Source organism: Bos javanicus, chromosome 1 (genome assembly GCF_032452875.1).
Source record: "Bos javanicus breed banteng chromosome 1, ARS-OSU_banteng_1.0, whole genome shotgun sequence".
NCBI lineage: Eukaryota > Metazoa > Chordata > Mammalia > Artiodactyla > Bovidae > Bos > Bos javanicus.
This window is the reverse complement of record NC_083868.1, coordinates 156,773,295-156,792,284: the sequence shown is the minus strand read 5'-3', so window position 1 is coordinate 156,792,284 and position 18,990 is coordinate 156,773,295.

The window sequence follows — 18,990 nt, the reverse complement described above, 5'->3', positions numbered from 1 at the left end:
AAAGGTGATGCTGTGAAAGTGCTGCACTCAATATGCCAGCAAATTTGGAAAACTCAGCAGTGGCCACAGGACTGGAAAAGGTCAGTTTTCATTCTGATCCCAAGAAAGGCAATGCCAAAGAATGCTCAAACGACCACACAATTGCACTCATCTCACACGCTAGTAAAGTAATGCTCAAAATTCTCCAAGCCAGGCTTTAGCAATATGTGAACCATGAACTTCCAGATGCTCAAGCTGGTTTTAGAAAAGGCAGAGGAACCAGAGATCAAATTGCCAACATCCGCTGGATCATGGAAAAAGCAAGAGAGTTTCAGAAAAACATCTATTTCTGCTTTATTGACTATGCCAAAGCCTTTGACTGTGTGGATCACAATAAACTGTGGAAAATTCTTCAAGAGATGGGAATACCAGACCACCTGACCTGCCTCTTGAGAAATTTGTATGCAGGTCAGGAAGCAACAGTTAGAACTGGACATGGAACAACAGACTGGCTCCAAATAGGAAAAGGAGTACGTCAAGGCTGTATATTGTCACCCTGCTTATTTAACTTCTATGCAGAGTACATCATGAGAAACGCTGGGCTGGAAGAAGCACAAGCTGGAATCAAGATTGCCGGGAGAAGTATCAGTAACCTCAGATATGCAGATGACACCACCCTTATGGCAGAAATTAAGAGGAACTAAAAAACCTCTTGATGAAAGTGAAAGGGGAGAGTGAAAAAGTTGGCTTAAAACTCAACATTCAGAAAAAGAAGATCATGGCATCTGGTCCCATCACTTCATGGGAAACAGATGGGGAAACAGTGGAAACAGTGTCCGACTTTATTTTTCTGGGCTCCAACATCACTGCAGATGGTGATTGCAGTCATGAAATTAAAAGACGCTTACTCCTTGGAAGAAAAGTTATGATCAACCTAGATTGCATATTGAAAAGCAGAGACATTACTTTGCCATCAAAGGTCCGTCTAGTCAAGGCTGTGGTTTTCCCAGTGGTCATGTATGGATGTGAGAGTTGGACTGTGAAGAAAGCTGAGTGCCGAAGAATTGATGCTGTTGAACTGTGGTGTTGGAGAAGACTCTTGAGAGTCCCTTGGACTGCAAGGAGATCCAACCAGTCCATTCTGAAGGAGATCAGCCCTGGGATTTTTTTGGAAGGAATGATGCTAAAGCTGAAACTCCAGTACTTTGGCCACCTCATGTGAAGAGTTGACTCATTGGAAAAGACTCTGATGCTGGGAGGGGTTGGGGGCAGGAGGAGAAGGGGACGACAGAGGATGAGATGGCTGGATGGCATCACCGACTCGATGGATGTGAGTCTGAGTGAACTCCAGGAGCTGGTGATGGACAGAGAGGCCTGGCATGCTGCAATTCATGGGGTCGCAAAGAGTCGGACATGACTGAGCGACTGAACTGAACTGAACTGAACTGAGGGAGATAAAATTGATAATGCAAGATTTTAATAACCCAGTGACCAGGTCTTGCTGACCAGTATATGAAGTCGTCTCCTTTCATGTACTCAAATTATTGCATTCTGTATTAAGACTTTGAATACAACTGTCATCCTTCCGAAGTGAAAATGTGTGTGTTCTCAGTCGCTAAGTTGTGTCTGACTCTTTGCAACCCCATGAACTGTAGCCCACCAGACTCCTCCGTGTATGGGATTTCCCAGGTAAGAATATTGGGGTGTACTGCCATTTCCTTCTCCAGGGGGTCTTCCCCACCCAGGAACTGGATCTCTGTCTTTTGTGTCTCCTGCATTGACAGGTGGATTCTTTACCACTGAGCCACCAGGGAAGCCCCCAAAGTGAAGATTATTTCCATCAATCATTTTTTTAGAAATATGCTTAAAGGAACTTGTCACGTTTGCTATTAGTGTTCTTTTTCTACCTCTGCAGTTAGGGTTCTATTTTTACCACTCAATGGAAACCTCTTGCAAAAGTTACCTGTAGCTTTCTTCTGGTCTTCCCTTACTTCTAGACTTCTCTGAATCACTTAAAATCTTTGACTGCAATTTTTCCTGGTATTTTATCTTCCTTGTCTTCTATAACACATCTTAAAATATTAGTCTTTTTTTTTTTTTTTTTAACTCCTGGCCATTTTATTTTTCTCTTTCTCCTTTACTCGTTTTGTCTTGGAGCAGCTTTGAAGTTATGAAGAAGGATGACCTCGAGGGATTGTTGGCCAGGAGCCAGCTGGGGGCAAAAGGGGGCGTCATGGCAGATGTCAGTAAGGACAAGTGAGAAATGAAGACCACCCTGTGTGTTGGCACCACGTAGCCCTTCTGGGATTGTGGGCACAGACACAGCTCAGGTATGAAATGACCTGAACTGATGAAGGTTAACTTTTCACACCCAGTAGAATGAGAGCTCAAAACAGAAATCAAATTAATTTGTAGAAATAAAGTTATAGCTTGGAAAATACTAGTTTGTGGCCTGAGATTCAAGTTTACCAAATACAGCACTTTCAATTGCTCTCTGTTATGTGTATTTTGACCCTGAATATACTATGAAGAAGACAAATCAATTATGGTTGCTTTCTAGAGTTAAGTGACTTTTCCGGTGTCTGTGAAATCCAGTGGCAATAAGGCGGGAATTGGATTTCAGGGCCTCTGCTCCGCCGTGCCACACTCTTTCCACTAGGCCACATAACCTCAGGGGTTAACTGCTTATTTAATAACTGCGAAGGAATCTAATGATCTGTCGTCAGTGGGGCTAATGCCGAGTGAGAGCCAGGAGGGAAGAAGCTGCCTTCAGTAGCAATAGATAGTATGTTAATGGGAAACACTTTCGAGTCAAAACAGCTGACACAGCCATCAATAGAGCTGATTGCTATGTGATGTGATCTGAGTCATGCTACTTTGCCATTTTAGTGTCTAAGAATGATTGCTACAGATTTTGAAAGAGGATTAATAAATGTTGAAGTTAACTTCTTGTGCAGCCTGGCTCATTTTCCAGGTAAGAGAATAGAGGTCCTGAAGAGTTCCGCCTTTTATCCAGTGAGGAAGTTGGCCAGTGGCAGAAACAGAGTCAGGACCCAGGTTTCAGACAGTGTGCGCTCCCCCAAGTGGAGACGGTGCAGGCATTTCTGTTTAGGCTGCAGAGGCTGGAGGGAGTGCAAGGACCTGCAGAGCAGGTCAGATTTACTGCGTCCCAAGCAGGTCAGGAAGCAACAGTTAGAACTGGACATGGAACAACAGACCGGTTCCAAATAGGAAAAGGAGTACGTCAAGGCTGTATATTGTCACCCTGCTTATTTAACTTCTATGCAGAGTACATTATGAGAAATGCTGGGCTGGAAGAAGCACAAGCTGGAATCAAGATTGCTGGGAGAAATATCAATAACCTCAGAAATGCAGATGACACCACCCTTATGTCAGAAAGCCAAGAGGAACTAAAGAGCCTCTTGATGAAAGTGAAAGAGGAGAGTGGAAAAGTTGGCTTAAAGCTCAACATTCAGAAAACTAAGATCATGGCATCCGGTCCCATCACTTCATGGCAGATAGATGGGAAAACAGTGGAAACCGTGGCTCACTTTATTTTTCTGGGCTCCAAAATCACTGTGGATGGTGATTGCAGCCATGAAATTAAAAGACACTTACTCCTTGGAAGGAAAGTTATGACCAACCCAGACAGCATATTAAAAAGCAGAGACATTACTTTGCCAACAAGGGTCCATCTAGTCAAGGCTATGGTTTTTCCAGTGGTCATGTATGGATGTGAGAGTTGGACTGTGAAGAAAGCTGAGCACCAAAGAATTGATTCTTTTGAACTGTGGTGTTGGAGAAGACTCTTGAGAGTCCCTTGGACTGCAAGGAGATCCAACCAGTCCATCCAAAAGGAGATCAGTCCTGGGTGTTCATTGGAAGGAGTGAGGCTGAAGCTGAAACTCCAATACTTTGGCCACATGATGAGAACTGACTTTTCAAATGCTGACTCATTGGAAAAGACTCTGATGCTGGGAAAGATTGAGGGCAGGAGGAGAAGGGTATGACAGAGGATGAGCTGGTTGGATGGCATCACTGACTCGATGGACATGGGTTTGGGTGGACTCCGGGAGTTGGTGATGGACAGGGAGGCCTGGTGTGCTGCGGTTCATGGGGTCACAAAGAGTCAGACATGACCAAACAACTGAACTGAACTGAACTGAAGCTTCCTGGACTGGCTTATCCCTCCCTGAGCTCTGCTACCCATCGCCACAGCATTTCAGCAAGCCTGTTAGAGGGTGTTTGTGCTATTAACCTTTCCTTGGACAATCTGAATATTTTATCTTCTGAAGGAAGAGTTTGTCTCAAAGAGCACTGGCTTAGGGTATGGTGGGTGGCAAATATATCTTCAGTCTGTTAGCTTCCAGCTTTCATCATCATTTTCAAACATATGGTTTTCTATAAAAGACTTGGAGGTCATAGAATTTTTGCCAGTCTTATAAGGCATCCAGGTCTTAGACCCAAATAGTATTCTATTTCAGGATGACCGACTAAATTGCTGGAGTTCCCACTTGCCCATTACTCTTTTTTTTCATTTACTAATGCTTTTTGTTACCTTTAATTTCAATCTCAATTATGTTTCCCCTGTTTCTGCTCCTTACTACCTCCCTCAAACTGCATAAAGAGCTTACTTCATTCCAAACAAGGATTCTGTCTAATTCATCAACCATGTGGTCAATTAATTAGCCTAAATCCTTGAATACCTGTCAACTCTTGCTGAGCTGGCAGGTTCTTCTCCTTCCTTCTTTTCCTTTTTTAATGCTTTGTCTTTCTGACTTGTCATTTAGTTAAGTTCCAGTGATGAATAATGTGGTTTTGCTGCAGGTTAGAGTGTTTTAAATTGAAATCTGAGCCTGTAGTCTCCTTCAGTGTTTTATTAAAAAGCAAGCAAACATATTAACAACCTTTCGTCTATCTTTAGTAATCTACATAATTTCCCAAGACCCAGTTTTAACTGTTGAAGTGTTGTTGGGGGTGGGTTTTGGCTGTCATTGTTGAAATCCAGGCACTTAGCCCTAAACAAGGCTTCTTCTAGTGAGGAGAGTTCAGACCATGATTGGAAAACTGAACAATGCCTCTACAGTCATTTGTGTAAATTACTTAGATGAGCTCTAAACTCTGTAGAGCTAGTCCGAATGAGTGTGAGGTCTTTCACAAGGTCTGTATTACTTTCCTATATAAGTTTACCCCCAAATATTCAAAAATAGGATGTTCTGTGTCTTTTTATGATTCCAAGAGTAAGAACTATCCAAAAACTAACCATCTCCCTCAACTTCTCGATGGCTACTACCTTCAGAATATTTCTGATTTCGTTTCCAAATGTAAATATTTATACTGTGATTAATATTCTTCTGCAAGCTCAGTTCAGTTCAGTTGCTCACTTGTGTCCGACTCTTTGCGACCCCATGAATTGGAGCACGCCAGGTCTCCCTGTCCAACACCAACTCCTGGAGTTCATCCAAACTCATGTCCATCGAGTCAGTGATGCCATCCAGTAATCTCATCCTCTGTCGTCCCCTTCTCCTCCTGCCCCCAATCCCTCCCAGCATAGGGGTCTTTTCCAATGAGTCAACTCTTCGCATGAGGTGGCCAAAGTATTGGAGTTTCAGCTTCAACATCAGTCCTTCCAAAGAACACCCAGGACTGATCTCCTTTAGAATGGACTGGTTGGATCTCCTTGCAGTCCAAGGGACTCTCAAGAGTCTTCTCCAACACCACAGTTCAACAGCATCAATTCTTTAGCGCTCAGCCTTCTTCACAGTCCGACTCTCACATCCACACATGACCACTGGAAAAACCATAGCCTTGACTAGATGGACATTTGTTGGCAAAGTAATGTCTCTGCTTTTCAATATGCTATCTAGGTTGATCATAACTTTCCTTCCAAGGAGTAAGCGTCTTTTAATTTCATGGCTATAATCAGAAATAGATGTTTTTCTGGAACTCTCTTCCTTTTTCCACGATCCAGCGGATGTTGGCAATTTGATCTTTGGTTCCTTTGCCTTTTCTAAAACCAACTTGAACATCTGGAAGTTCATGGTTCACGTATTGCTGAAGCCTGGCTTGGAGAATTCTGAGCATTACTTTACCAGCGTGTGAGATGAGTGCAATTGTGCAGTAGTTTGAGCTTTCTTTGGCATTGCCTTTTTTGAGATTGGAATGAAAACTGACTTTTTCCAGTCCTGTGGCCACTGCTGAGTTTTCCAAATTTGCTGGCATATTGAGTGCAGCACTTTCACAGCATCATTTTCCAGGATTTGAAATAGCTCAACTGGAATTCCATCACCTCCACTAGCTTTGTTCATAGTGATGCTTTCTAAGGCCCACTTGACTTCACATTCCAGGATGTCTGGCTCTAGGTGAGTGATCACACCATCATAATTATCTTGGTCGTGAAGATCTTTTTTGTACAGTTCTTCTGTGTATTCTTGCCACTTCTTAATATCTTCTGCTTTCTGTCCTTTATCGAGCCCATCTTTGCACGAAATGTTCCCTTTCTCAAATTTTCTTGAAGAGATCTCTAGTCTTTCTGCTTTCTGTCCTTTATCAAGCCCATCTTTACATAAAATGTTCCCTTGGTATCTCTAATTTTCTTGAAGAGATCTCTAGTCTTTCCCATTCTGTTGTTTTCCTCTATTTCTTTGCATTGATCGCTGAGGAAGGCTTTCTTATCTCTCCTTGCTATTCTTTGGAACTCTGCATTCAGATGCTTATATCTTTCCTTTTCTCCTTTGGTTTTCGCTTCTCTTCTTTTCACAGCTATTTGTAAGACCTCCCCATTTTGCTTTTTTGCATTTCTTTTCCATGGGGATGGTCTTGATCCCTGTCTCCTATACAATGTCACGAACCTCATTCCATAGTTCATCAGGCACTCTATCTATCAGATGTAGTCCCTTAAATCTATTTCTCACTTCCACTGTATAATCATAAGGGATTTGATTTAGGTCATACCTGAATGGTCTAGTGGTTTTCCCTACTTTCTTCAATTTAAGTCTGAATTTGGCGATAAGGAGTTCATGATCTGAGCCACAGTCAGCTCCCAGTCTTGTTTTTGCTGACTGTATAGAGCTTCTCCATCTTTGGCTGCAAAGAATATAATCAATCTGATTATGATGTTGACCATCTGGTGATGTCCATGTAGAGTCTTCTCTTGTGTTGTTGGAAGAGGGTGTTTGCTATGACCAGCGCGTTCTCTTGGCAAAACTCTATTAGCCTTTGCCCTGCTTCATGCAGTATTCCAAGGCCAAATGTGCCTGTTACTCCAGGTGTTTCTTGACTTCCTACTTTTGCATTCCAGTCCCCTATAATGAAAAGGACATCTTTTTGGGGTGTTAGTTCTAGAAGGTCTTGTAGGTCTTCATAGAACCGTTCAACTTCAGCTTCTTCAGCGTTACTGCTTGGGGCATAGACTTGGATTACTGTGATATTGACTGGTTTGCCTTGGAAATGAACAGAGATCATTCTGTCGTTTTTGAGATTGCATCCAAGTACTGCATTTTGGACTCTTTTGTTGACCCTGATGGCTACTCCATTTTTTCTAAGAGATTCCTGCCCACAGTAGTAGACATAATGGTTATCAACAACCAATGAGACAGATGACAAGTCTGAAAAATGTACTGTTAAAATAGCAAAGGTTATTTGTTAAGAACTTTTGAAGTTTTCAAGTCCACTGTGAGATCTTTGTTGGGAACTGGCTGGGCCGGGCATCCCTCTCATAGCACGCATTGTACAGATGCCTTCTGACCTGGTGGAGGCATGTCCACCAGAGATTAATTTCCCACTTGAAGCTGAGAGCAAAGTCATTTATCCTTCCTTCTCGTCCTTGGATAAAACGGTCCTTTTGTTCATATTTTTATGTAAGGACTTCCCACCTCATCAGCTCTGTCTAATTTCATCCTTTCTGTAGTGTATTTTGGTTTCTTGCTTCATGAAAGGCAAGTCCATTGAAGGGACTTTGGCAAGGAGGTCAGGTCTGAGCCTTAATCTCCCTTTTTATTAGAGTGTCAGTATGGACAGGGAAGCCAAATCTAAAATCTCCATGTGACTTCCTGGGAAACTTCTGAGGGAAGAAACCAATAACAGAATGATATTGCACTTCTTTCTAATGAAAGCCTTTATTTCTTAACACCTAGAAGAGACACAGATAATATCTTAAGGGTTTAGTTACCAACAACTTAATTTACGAGACTTGACTTTCTACATTTTGGGAAGATGCAACATTACAGGAGGGAAGAATATTTACTTAGGGATATAAAAATCTGGTTTGTCCTTAGATACGTATTAGCTGTATGATATAGGATGAATTAATACTCCAGGCCTTTAGGTTAGATTACTCCAAAATTTCCTGACAGCTATAATGTCCCATGACTATTCCACAACCAGGGGGAGTATGGCAGGACCCAGGCAAGAGTGTGCCCCTTGTATAACACAGAACAAATAGGCTCAGTAAACTTTCTGTGTGTCTAGCTCATTCCCACCTCCTCCACCCTGTCTTGTTTAAGGGAACAAGATCTCAAGAGGACCCTGTAAGTATCTGCAAAACAATTTCCATATGCTATTTAGAGTTACGCTATTATCATGGTCTTTAACTGGAAGGATTACTTCTTCCAAAGTCATTCTTTTTGACTTCTAAAAGTGGTATTTTTTAGTTCTGTCCCTTGAAACACTTAATAAACATTCTTTATAAAAAAAGTTATGTGATGAAATAGATTTAGTGAACAATATATCACGCAGTCCTTTACCAGTTCGCTTTGTTCTTTGGGCACCCAAAGTTCATCAACGTCCTTCTGTAAAGATCCCTGCTTAATTTGTGTCTAACACAACATGATGGGCAGAGTCATATCTCCAAGTTTGCTTGTGTTCTAATCTCAGAACCTGTTAATGTGTGTTACATGACAAGGGAAAATTAAGGTTACAGATGGATATTGTTGACAGTCAGCTGAGCTTAAGATGGTAAGATTGTCGTGAAGTATCAAGTGGGGCTAGTGGAATTACAAGCATCTTTAAAAGTGGAAGACAAAATCAGAAGAGACAGTTTCAGAGTCAGAGGAAGACTTGACTGGCTGTTCCTGGCCTTGAAGATGGAAGGGGGTGACTTCTAGAAGCTGGAAAAGGCAAGAAAATTACTCTACCTTGGATCTTCTGAAAGAAACGCAGCCCTGCTAACACCTTGATTTTAACTCAGAGAAACCCCCCTTGGACTCTGGCCACCAGAATTGTAAAATAATAAGTATGTGCTGTCTTAAGCCACCAAGTTTATAATAATTTGTTACATCAGCCTTAAGACTTCAATACAGATAATGTTTTCCAAAGTTATATGATCATCTTGTGTCCTGGCTCTTGTGTCCAAATTTGGGGCAAAATTTAAGGGGAATGCTGGTTCCAGCCATTTCTTTTTCTTCTTTAGATTAACCACATCCAATGGAAGTTTCTGTAATGATCACAGTGTCATATCTGAGGTGTCCATTAGTTCTCAACTTTACGAGCTTCCTGGATATGAGCCAGACCCTGTACGTGGAGGGCTAGAAGATGCTGAAGAAAGGATAGAACATTCCATGCTAATAAGCAAGGAGTTTTACATCTGAGGCTTGCACTGGACATCACGAGACAAGCAGATCTCGCCACGTGCCTGCCAGACCTTGGAAGTTTACACAGAGGACCCGACTGGGCTCAGCTGCACACCCTGTGCAGATGGTCTCAGCAGCACCTCACTCTCTCGAGGCTTCGTCTTCAGGACAGGACACGGGGGCAGACTCTACCTTCCAAGGACAGGGGAGCCGTCGGGGCTTTCGACTGTTTGCGTCCAGGTCTCCGGTCAGATGGTGGCCATGTCCTCTCGATGACCTCCTCCAGCAGCCGCTGAGGACCTGAATTGTGACTTGGTGAAACTGAGGAACAGAAACTTAACTTTTAATTAACTTTAATTTCAATAGGTACATGTGGCTAGTGGCTATCATATTGGACAACACAACATTTTCAAATTCAATTGCCAGGCAGGTTATATAAATATGAGAAGTTGACCGAATAAAAGCAAGACGACAGTAGAAGTATTATGATGAAGGACACTGATCTTTGGCCTCAGCGTTCCAGAGATTGGTGAGAAATAGTGGAGAATGGAGAAGACCCCGATGCTGGGAAAGACTGAAGGCAAAAGGGGAAGGGGGAGACGGAGGATGAGATGGTTAGACAGCAGCACCAACTCAATGGACTTGAATTTGAGCAAACTTGGGGAGATGGTGAGGGACAGAGAAGCCAGAGGTGCTGCAGTCCGTTGGGCCCCAGAGAGCTGGACACAACTTGGCGACTGAACGACGACAGCAGTGGAGAATGGGAGGGGGGCGTCCTCTGAGCATGTGCCTTGACTCAAGGGGCAGGGCTACTCTGCTGCCTCTGTCCGTGGGATTGTCCAGGCAAGAACACTGGAGTGAGTTGAATTTACTTCAGAGGAGCTTCCCTGACCCAAGGATTGAACCCACGTCTTCTACATCTCCTGCATTAGCGCTTTGGCCCTGAGCCCCCAGGGGGAGCCCTCTGCTCCTTCAGGCTATTGCAATGAGGGACCAGAACTTACGATCAGAACAAATTCTGCAAGAGAAACCAAAAATGTGGGTTCTTAGCTACTCCGATTTCTCAGAGTTTCAGATAAAACCAAGCAGAGCTCTGGGGCACATCAACCTGTAGGCTTCTAGCTTAGAAGTCCTGAACATGGATGATCCAGAAGTTGCAGAAAGATTTCCATTACTTTACTTCTGAGACCCCAGCCTGAGGAAGGGAATATATTGGCATTCAGGGCAGGGCTGTTATGTATGGTTGTATAGACTGGGCAGTGCCCAGGATCACACACACCATGAGTCCCTGTTGACATAGTCCACATGAAAGATGTCTATGTTTTTTAAGATAGTTTTTTCAGCAGATAGCAGTATTTTGTTCTTAAAAAGCCAGCACATTATGACAGTTTTCCAATAACGGAAGTAAATTGCCTTGAAGAAATCATTTATTGCTTGCTTTTTACATATTGACTGGACTCGTGGCCACTCTGATAAGGAGAGGTATGAGTTCAAAGGACAATATGTAGGAAGGCTGAAAATCAGATGAAATTCAGCCTTTTGAGCCTACCGTTTGTAAACGCTAAATTACCTTTTTTGCACATTTATTAGGAGGAAAGGGCTGTACCTTTCCCCAGAGGGTGCCCGAGTGCCGATCCCAGCTGAGAATTCCCACTTTGTTCGTCTTCTCAGGGAGCACTCGGCTCTGCCGGTCACTGCAGGGGCGATGTGCCGGATTCCTCTCCAGTCCCGCGGCCTGCCAACACGGCCCCTCACAGAGGAGCTGCTCAGTAGATTCCCATTGAGGGAATATTCTTTTTCTCATAGCCCCACCACAGGTATCTTTCTTCTTTCCACTTCTACCCGTTTTCCCCTCTCAGCCGCTCTCTGTCTCTGCCCCCTCTGCCCCTGCTTGCCTCTGAGGCTGCCCCGTCTCTTCCTGCTTCCATCTTTCTTCCTGCCCCACTCCCCCCTCACCGTCTCCTCATCATCTCCTGAGCGGCTTCCTCCTGCCTGTCTCACTTTTCCCTCACGTTTTACTCTGCTCACTATTTCTAGCTCTACCTTGGCTGTCTGTTCCCCACCACGGGGGCTTTTGAATCTACAGAATTGAGGCAGCGGGCGCTGGCAGACACTGACCTTAATTTTTCAATTGTTTCTTTAGCAGAGGCTTTCCGGCTTTGCCTCTTCCCAAGGTGTGGATCCAGGTTGGCGCGTGAGTGACAGGCGCTCACAAAGACAGAAGTCTTTCTCAAAGCACCAAGGGGAGGCCATTAGAAAGGCAGTGACCTTCAGCGGCAGTGACTCCAGGGCAGGTTGCTTCCTCTTATTCTCTCTCACCTTTTACTCTTAGGGAATAAGCTAGTTTTATCAAAGCAGAATTCCCTGCTGCAAATGAGAGTCAAACAGCTTCTTATTTTAGTTTCCGTGGAGTTTACTCTTCTCGGGTCAGAAGAACCATCCGGGTCGGTGAGTCGGGTTGTGGTGGCTTATGGTGAACGGTGTCTGACTCATGATCTCTGAAGAAGAAGGTTTGCCTTCGGGACCAGGGACCAGGCTTGATCACTCAGGAGGTTTTGTGTAGCAGAGCTTTATTAAAGTATAAAAAGCGACAGAGAAGCTTGACATAGACATCAGACAGGGGGTGGAGCGTGCCCCCTGCTAGTCTTTAGCGAATGCTTTATGTCTGTTAGAAGCTGTTCATCAGATAAGAGAGGCACCTCAAGGCTGAGGACTTCCACCAGGCCCCTCTCCCACAACGTGCATTTTTGAGATAGGATGGTATGACGCATGTCATCCCCCAGCCATAAAAAAACAGTGGATAAGAATACTCGTCTGTTGAGCTGTTATCAGCCAAAAGTTAGTCTTGGGTGGAACCATTTTGAAGAAAGGCAAATTCCAAAGCAAATACACAGTTTCATTAACATAGCTTAGGAAAAACATTTCCATAAGAAAAACGCATTGGTTACCTCACAATTCGAGAAAAGTTCAGTTCAGGTGGAACCAGGTGTTGTCATGGCAACACAGAATTTTAAGAGAAAAAAGTCTGACACTTGTAGCTGGTTTTCTCCCGCCGCTTAAGGGAGAGATAACGAGTGGCTGACACTTGCAGCCTATTTCCTCTGCTTGGAGACCCCGGCCCTCCTGCCTGTTACCCTCTCAGCTGTAACTTCTCACCAGCCCCGCGGGGGAGACAGTCGGGCTGAGAACGGGTGAATGAGGAAGGGAAGCTGGCCACGCCTGGCTTGCTTCCAGCCTTGCTTTCAGATTGTCAGCTGTGAAGAAGCCATCCTGCCTGACACAGCCCACTTTGCTTTGAATTATTCTAGACTGAGTTGCGTGGACCAACCACAGGCGTTTGAGGGAAAGGCTTACTTAATTTCTCTTCAGGCTGTCTTAGAAACTTAGAATGTTTTAGAAGCAAATGTTCTTCATTTTTAATTAGGCATCTATCATTCTGGCATCAGATTTATGCTTGGACTCAGATGTGTGGTTGGTGGTGATGACTAATTGAAACGTCCCAGAGTGCCCTTCTCTGGTGAGGTATGTACAAATTAGCTAGTCACAGCAACTGAACTGGGGAAAAAGTGTATTTGCAGGAGGTGGGCACGCCAATTATACGTACGTATAATTTACGTATGTAGATTATAAAACGGAGAAGGCAATGGCACCCCACTCCAGTACTCTCGCCTGGAAAACCCCATGGATGGAGGAGCCTGGTAGGCTGCAGTCCATGGGGTCGCTAAGTCGGACACAACTGAGCCACTTCACTTTCACTTCCATGCTTTGGAGAAGGAAATGGCAACCCACTCCTGTGTTCTTGCCTGGAGAATCCCAGGGACGGGGGAGCCTGGTGGGCTGCTGTCTATGGGGTCACACAGAGTTGGGGTCACACAGAGTCGGACACGACTGAAGCGACTTAGCAGCAGCAGCAGATTATAAATGGAGCTAGTTCTGGGCCATCCAGGGGACCTCTTGTTTAAGTCATGATTGAGTTTGCAAGAGACTCTGACCACTGCCTCAAGTTGGCCTCAATACCTTCCTTGTAAACAGCCAAAGGACTTCTTCCCTTGGTGAATCAAAATGTTTGCCTTGAAAAGATACATGCATCCCGATGTTCATAGCAGCACTATTTACAATAGCTGAGAGATAGAAGCAACCTAAATGTCCATTAATGGATGGAAAAAGATGTGCGTGTGTATACATATAATGCACATACATACATATATGCATTCGTAATACACAATAGAATATTGCCCAACCATAAAAGGAAAGAAATAGTGCCATTTGCAGCAACACTGATGGATCTGAAGATTATCGTACTAAGCAAAGTAAGTCAGAAAGATGAATACCACATGACATCACTTATGTATGGAGTCTAAAAAAATGATGCAGATGAACTTCTTTGGCAAACAAATAGACTTTAGACATAGAAAACAAACTTATAGTTACCAAAGGGGAGAGGTGAGATAGGCATAAATTAGGAATTTGGGCTTAATATATGCTATTATATATGTAATATATGCTTCCCTGATGGCTCAGAGGGTAAAGAATCTGCCTGCAATGCAGGAGACCTGGGTTGAAGATACATATATATATATATATACACACACACACACATATAATATGTGTATAACCAAGGACCTACTGTATAGCATAGGGAACTGTATTCTGTATCTTGTAATAAGATATAGAAGAATCTGTAGAAGAATATAGATATAGATACATAAACACATGTGTGCTGTGCTGTGCTTAGTCACTCAGTCGTGTCTGACTTTTTACGACCCCATGGACTCTAGCCCACCAGGCTCCTCTGTCCATGGGATTCTCCAGGCAAGAATAATGGAGTGGGTTGCCATGCCCTCCTCCAGGGGATCTTCCCAACCTAGGGATTGAACTCAGGTCTCCAGCATTGCAGGCGGATCATACATATAACTGAATCACCTGAAAGTAACACATTGCAGATCAGTTATACTCCAAGAAAGAAAAAACAGCTCCCCCCCGCCCCAGCCCACCACCACACACACACACACACACTCACACAAAACTCTTGCCTTGACTTACATTTGACTGAGCAGAGATAGAGATTCAAGACTTAAACACATATGCTGTCACTCACTCTTTCTGCCTCAGCTCCCTGGCTTTTTTTATTCCCTTAAATTCAATGCCAAAGAATGCTCAAATTACCGCACAACTGCACTCATCTCACATGCTAGCAAAGTAATGCTCAAAATTCTCCAAGCCAGGCTTCAGCAATATGTGAACTGTGAACTTGCAGATGCCATCCAACCATCTCATCCTCTGTCATACCCTTCTCCTCCTGCCCTCAATCTTTCCCAGCATCAGGGTCTTTTCAAATAAGTCAGCCCTTTGCATCAGGTGGCCAAAATATTGGAGTTTCAGCTTCAGCATCGGCCCTTCCAATGAACACCCAGGACTGATCTCCTTTAGGATGGACTGGTTGGATCTCCTTGCAGTCCAGGGACTCTCAAGAGTCTTCTCCAGCACCACAGTTCAAAAGAATCAATTCTTTGGCACTCAGCTTTCTTTACAGTCTAACTCTCACATCTATACATGACCACAGGAAAAACCATAGCTTTGACCTATGGACCTTTGTTGGCAAAGTAATGTCTCTGCTTTTTAATATGCTATCTAGGTTGGTCATAACTTTCCTTCCAAGGAGTAAGCATGTTTTAATTTCATGGCTGCAATCACCATCTGCTGTGATTTTGGAGCCGAAAAAAATAAAGCCTGACACTGTTTCCACTGTTTCCCCATCTATTTGCCATGAAGTGATGGGACCGGATGCCATGATCTTCATTGTCTGAATGTTGAGCTTGAAGCCAACTTTTCACTCTCCTCTTTCACTTTCATCAAGAGGCTTTTTAGTTCCTCTTCACTTTGTGCCATAAGGGTGGTGTCATCTGCATATCTGAGGTTATTGATATTTCTCCCGGCAATCTTGATTCCAGCTTGTGCTTCATCCAGCCCAGCGTTTCTCATGATGTACTCTGCATATAAATTAAATAAGCAGGGTGACAATATACAGCCTTGACGTACTCCTTTTCCTATTTGGAACCAGTCTGTTGTTCCATGTCCAGTTCTAACTGTTGCTTCCTGACCTGCATACAAATTTCTCAAGAGGCAGGTCAGGTGGTCTGGTATTCCCATCTCTTGAAGAATTTTCCACAGTTTATTGTGATCCACACAGTCAAAGGCTTTGGAATAGAAAGTAAAGCAGAAATAGATGTTTCTCTGGAACTCTTGTTTTTTCGATGATCCAGCGGATGTTGGCAATTTGATCTCTGGTTCGTCTGCCTTTTCTAAAACCAGCTTGAACATCAGGAAGTTCATGGTTCACATATTGCTGAAGCCTGGCTTGGAGAATTTTGAGCATTACTTTACTAGTGTGTGAGATGAGTGCAATTGTGCGGTAGTTTGAGCATTCTTTGGCATTGCCTTTCTTTGGGATTAGGATGAAAACTGACCTTTTCCAGTCCTGTGGCCACTGCTGAGTTTTCCAAATTTGCTGGCATATTGAGTGCAGCACTTTCACAGCATCATCTTTCAGGATTTGGAATAGCTCAACTGGAATTCTATCACCTCCACTAGCTTTGTTCGTAGTGATGCTTTCTAAGGCCCACTTGACTTCACATTCCAGGATGTCTGGCTCTAGGTCAGTGATCACACCATCGTGATTATCTGGGTCATGAAGATCTTTTTTGTACAGTTCTTCTGTGTATTCTTGCCATACAGTAAACATGGTTATAATTATTGATATAATAGTGATGACTCATGTTAATGTATCTAGTTGGCATGTAGTTAAGGGGAGATTTTAACTCTCAGTCTTTAACTTAAAAGGTTAATACTATTCAGCTTGTTAATGAGCTTATAGTATCATTGCAGATGCTGTCTCAAAGTATTTTAGAAGGCAACCTTCCTGTTAACCTCCCAATAAATTATTTTCTGTTTACCCAGAATCAATCACTATTGCTTACAAGCAGGAAATATTGGACTGCCATATGAAATGTGAAAGAAAGTGCCAGGAAATGTCTCTTTCTGGTGCACTCCCTGGACAAATACCAGTCAAGAAAAATGCTGTGTCCCACAATGGCCACAGGTAGGAAGGTGTGGGTGCTCTTGGCAGATCAACAAAGCCTCAGCAAGCAGAGACTCCAGAGCTAAAGTGGTTCCCAAAGCTAAAAAGGATAGTCTAATTCAGAGGTTTTCAAACGGGGCAGTTTTACTACCAGAGGGTATTTGACAATGCCAAGGGACGTTTTTGATGTCACACTGGAGGAGAGAGTTGTTCATGAGTTGAGGCCAGCAATGCCGCTGCACACCCTACAAAGCACAAGAAAGCCCCTGAAACAAAGACGTGTCTAGCCAAAATGCCGATGTGTCACTGTTGAGAAATCCCGATCTAAATAATGTGTCTGAGGCTCTCTTGCTTCTTAGAGTCTTGTATTGGAAAAATGTTAGCTTCACATTTTGAGGTAGCATATGGAACTAAATTGTCTGGTGGAATACTGATTAACTACATATGGCTATTAGGCGCTTGACGTGTGACTAGTCTGCATGTGTAAAACACACACTGGGTTTCTTAGTATGAAAAGAATAATGCAAAATGTGTGCGTGTTAAGTTGCTTCAGTCGTGTTCGACTCTGCGACCCCATGGGTGTAGCCCACCAGGCTCCTCTGTCCATGGGATTCCCCAGGCGAGAATACCGGAGTGGGCTGCCATGCCCTCCTCCAGGGGATCTTCCTGACCCACGGATTGCACCCCCGTCTCTTCACCACTAGCACCATCTGCGAAGCCCAAAATGTAAAATACTTCATAATAATTTAAAAATATTATTTACATGTTGAAATCATAATTTTGAAATATGGAATTAAGTAAAATAGATGATTCCATTTGTTTCTTTTTCCTTTCTTTGTGGTTACTAGATAATTTAAAGTTGTATATGTGGCTTCCATTTCCATCGGACAGCTTTGGTCTAGAAAAAGGAGGAAGAGTTGAGTTAGATTTTAGACATTAACTACCCTGATCACACTGAAAATAATGAAAGCTAAAAGAAGTGGTCTCTTATTTATTCTTCAGTCGCTCCATCCAATAGGCATTTTTGAACATAGGCTGTGCACTCATCACTGGGCATATTAAAGACAAGTACATCTTCCTTTGTGAAGAGCTCATAATCTACTGAAGAAGTCACAGAGCTAAAGGAAGGAATTGCAGAAAAGTATGTACATCAGTGTGTGTTGCTGTGTCGTTGTTCAGTCGCTAAATTGTGTCTGACTCTTTGCAACACGGGGGACTGTGGCCTGCCAGGCTCCTCAGTCCATGGGATTCTCCAGGCCAGAACACTGGAGTGGGTGGCTGCTCCCTTCTCCAGGAGATCTTCCCAACCCAGGGATCGAACCCAGGTCTCCCACATTGCAGGTGGATTCTGAAGAAAATTAAACACTGAGGGGAGTGAGATGCAAACTGTTAAGGATTTGTACACAGTTTAGTGTACATTTTGTATAGTGTTCATCAACTATTGGATATAAAAATACTATTTTTTATATAAAAACACTATTGGATATAAAAAATAATGCCAAACAAATATTTTGTGTGAATAAAAAGGAAAAGGGTAATATTTAAGGTAGCACTGACAACATGCATACACCATTCTGTTGAAAATTAAAAGGTATAAGATCAATGTCATTTTTCAGAAGGAAGAAAGAAATCTTGAACAGCTTCAGATTTAGAAAAATGAAGACTCCAATTAGTACGTTAAACTCTATGAATAAGAGTAACCTCTAGTTTTCTCCAGAAGAGGGGGAAAAAGGGAGATTCTGAAAGTTTATTAATCCAACAAAGGGCAGCAAAGAGAAAGCAGGTGAAAAGGAAGATGGTGGAGAAAGGAGAGTTGTGTTTACAACACGACCCCTGCTGATTGCTCTGATGGCCGCTGCAGTCTCTCAGTGTTGCCTGCGAAAGTGTGGAAATCAGATCATGTGACCTCACATACCACCTGTTCTTAATCATCCTGATAGCCCTTTGACTCTGGTCTCAGGGAGAATGCTCTAGCAACTCTCCATAATCCTACTCAGAGATGCGCTATCTGTGGAGTCTGAAATTAAGACTTGAGAACTTGGTGGAAGCTTTTCATTCTCCTTCATCCATCTTTCTTTTCCATCTCCCAACTCTTTCCTTGGGATCTGCAATCAGGTTCCCAGGAAAGCTCTGCAAATCAATCCCCTGGAGGGGCATATTCTTTGAATCCCAAATCAGATCATGTGATCTGAAAAGTGGCTCCTATATGGGACTATGGAATCATGTATTCTTAGTAGGGGGCTTACCTGGTGGGTCAGTGGTAAAGAATCTGCCTTCCAATGCAGGAGACATGACTTCGATCCCTGGTTCACAAAAGTCCCCTGGAGAAGGAAATGGCAAACCACTCCAGTATTCTTGCCTGGG